Source organism: Coffea arabica, chromosome 8c, assembly GCF_036785885.1.
Source record: "Coffea arabica cultivar ET-39 chromosome 8c, Coffea Arabica ET-39 HiFi, whole genome shotgun sequence".
Lineage (NCBI taxonomy): Eukaryota > Viridiplantae > Streptophyta > Magnoliopsida > Gentianales > Rubiaceae > Coffea > Coffea arabica.
Window position 1 is genome coordinate 5,674,578 of NC_092325.1, and position 3,134 is coordinate 5,677,711.

At 30.0% G+C, this 3,134-nt stretch overlaps 1 non-coding gene across 1 annotated transcript; it reads left to right on the top strand.

Moving 5' to 3' along the window:
• On the top strand, nt 1–196 carry LOC113707523 (U2 spliceosomal RNA). Its single transcript, XR_003452251.1, has one exon. It is a non-coding gene; the product is annotated as a U2 spliceosomal RNA (small nuclear RNA).
• The last annotated feature ends 2,938 nt before the right edge of the window (nt 197–3,134 follow it).

The following is a 3,134-nucleotide window of genomic DNA, read 5'->3' on the forward strand; positions in this document are numbered from 1 at the left end:
ATACCTTTCTCGGCCTTTTGGCTAAGATCAAGTGTAGTATCTGTTCTTATCAGTTTAATATCTGATACGTGGGCCATCGGCTCACACGATATTAACTCAGTTTTTTAAAGGGGAGAGCCCAGTTCGGTAGCTTGCTACCGGGGCTCTCGAGCGTCGCCTTGGCGTGGCACTAAAGCCTGGGCCTGGCGCACCCTACCAAGTCTAGTTGAAAACTTGTTTGCGAAGTAGCCCAGCTAAATTTGCTAGTTTTTGCAACGACAAAGTTTAGTTAATCATTTGCAAGATTTGGAAGGGAAGGTAGCTCCACATTCATCTCAAATTTTAGATATGGTACCCAGCTTTTAGTTTCAAACTATTTCTTGATCTATGAAAAGTAAAAATCCTCTCTATAAATATATTTGAGTCCTTTAGTTTTAAGTAGAGCTGTTAAATGGAACGAACATTACTCGGTAAGGGCTCGAGCTCGTTAATTGTGATAAACTATGTGATAAACTAATCGAACTCGAGATATGCTTGTTTAATTAATAAGCCGAGTAAGTTCGATTCATTTATTATCTATAGTTTGATTAGACTTGATAAAGAAGAATATGTATGTCATTTATTTTACAATTCAAAAGTATAAAAATTAAAAATTATAGATTTTTATTGGGGTTAATTTGCACGAACTCGTGCAAGCTCGGCTCGTTTGTGATTTGTAATAAACAAGCTCGGCTCAATATATCCAACAATATTTTGAGGTTGTAGCAAAAACATTTTTTAGTTCATTATCCCATATTACAGTGTCATTACATTCGATGCTCGTCATTTTCTTGAAGATGTGGGAATACTCAGTCAATAATTGAATAAAAATATAGAAAAAAGGCAGCACGGAATAGCAGCCACATTTGGGTACTTTCTTTTTCTTAATGGCTCTTAAACATGATCCTTTCATAGATAACGACATTCTTAATTGGAAAAAGAAAAAATTATTGTTATTGCTTATATATGCATCGAAGAGGTCAATCATTTAATATTTATTCCATATTTATAGGCAGAATAATTGATATTTTTTTCATAACAAATACTTATGGGATGGGGCTAAATCCACGTTACCTCAATCTAAATTCACACCCCTAGCATTAAGATGACAATAAAGCCCTTAGGAGGTTTATAGAAACTTTTTTCAATACAAAGCTTTTTTTCATATAGCAAGAGATGTTTAAAAAACTAATTACAAATTTTAATTAATCAAAATTGTTTGATACCATCATCTTAGTTATTGATCCGGTGTTTTCTAGAATTATACTTAAATCAACTTTGAAGTACAATGCGCCAAAAAGGTAAAAATATTTTCTTAACACAATTAAAAAAAAAAATCTCTCATCTCCTTTTACATGATAAAAAGAGCTAAAAACATTTTCTTCACCAACTAAGGGAAAAAAAATAAATGCCATCAAAGTGAATTAAAAAAATATTAGAAATTTTAAGATCATTCATAATGGTGTAAATTTTAAATGCAAATTGGTATCATCTATTTTCACCAAAAAAGACTATTTTTTGATGGAAAAAGTTTCTTCCTATAAATCCTATGGGTTTTGGGTCAATTTAGTTATAAGAGTGTGGGTTTAGATTGTGGAGGTGTGGATTTATCCCCACGCATACTTATGTTTGAGTGTTTGTCACTGCACTCTTTTTAGCATTGTGCATAATTAACAACAATCCCCCATATTACTTGGAAAAGCATAGGAATACGATACTCAAAATTGTAAGTGAGAAATTAATTAATTTCACTTAACATGTGTCCCATTTAATTATCTCTTAATATGTGTGGAAAATTTTAAGTAACAAACTTTCACTTGATCTCCTAAATCTTGGACAACCTTAGTAATACAATATTAAATTTCTCTTTACATCTCTTTTCTTGCCCTCATTCTTACGTAGACACCACATAATCACATTCTAATTGATGCATGTATGCTACTAGAATTTTGTCCGTGCATGTATTGCACTAGGTAACAATTTAATGGAAATGCGTGATATTATTTTAGTTGCATTTGAGATGTCAATGTATTTTAAAGTATTATGATCAAATGGAGAAATTTTTAAAAATTAAGTAAACAAATAAGTGAAGCAAATATTAATTATGTATTATTGTGTAAATTTATTTTATAATGATAAGCAAAGAGGTAATTGTTGTAAATTTAACGACCCCAAACCGAAAACCGTTTGGTAATTTCGTAATATTAAAATATTATATTCAACAAGGCTCATCAAGGCTATGAAATTGTACCCCTAATTCAACCGTTTATCTAGTTCATTTTCTTCAATTTGTTTGATGGTCAATAGCAAATTATATGACGAATCAATATTGGTTATCAATTATCTCCATTTGGCAACTTAATTTCTTCTTTTTTTTTTAGTGAATCGTAATAACTGAAATTAACGAATTTGACCAACCTAACGGTGTTTGGTTACTTATTGCTTTGGTATTAAATGTTAGATCCCAAGTATTTTGACCATAAAGAGGAAAAAGTTGTAAACATATGTTACAATTTCAAGGCTTACGATACAATGTTGTCATAGAACTTTGTGATGGTCCTTTTAACTTCTTATATGTTCAATGGCTCGTACCAAAAGAATTTACAATCACAATTTTATCTCAAATATACTACATTACAAAAAGTATTATAATGTTAATTCAAATAAATTTTTTTCAAATAATCTCCTTTCCAACAAAAACATACATATTCCATCGTACCAAAAGAATTTTCAATCACCATTTTACCTCAAGTATATCATATCAGAAAAAGTATTACAATGGTTCTGTTTGGATTAAGAGGTTTTCAAAAAAAAAAAAAAAATCAAATTTTGGGTCTGTTTGATAACATAAAAAAATGCTGAAACTGAATCTTTTCAGACATTCAGATATTTTAAGTGTTTGATAAATGAAAATCTATCTGCTGAATTTGTTAAGTAGTGCTGAACTTGTGTGTATTTTTTTCAGCACAAGAATTCTAACTGAATGCTTAATTCTGATAAGAATCAATAAAATTACTTCAACTACCTTATCTTATCTATCAAATCTATCCTTATTTGTTAATTATACTCAAAATTTTTATCTAATTAAACAACATGATATTCTCTATCTAATGGTT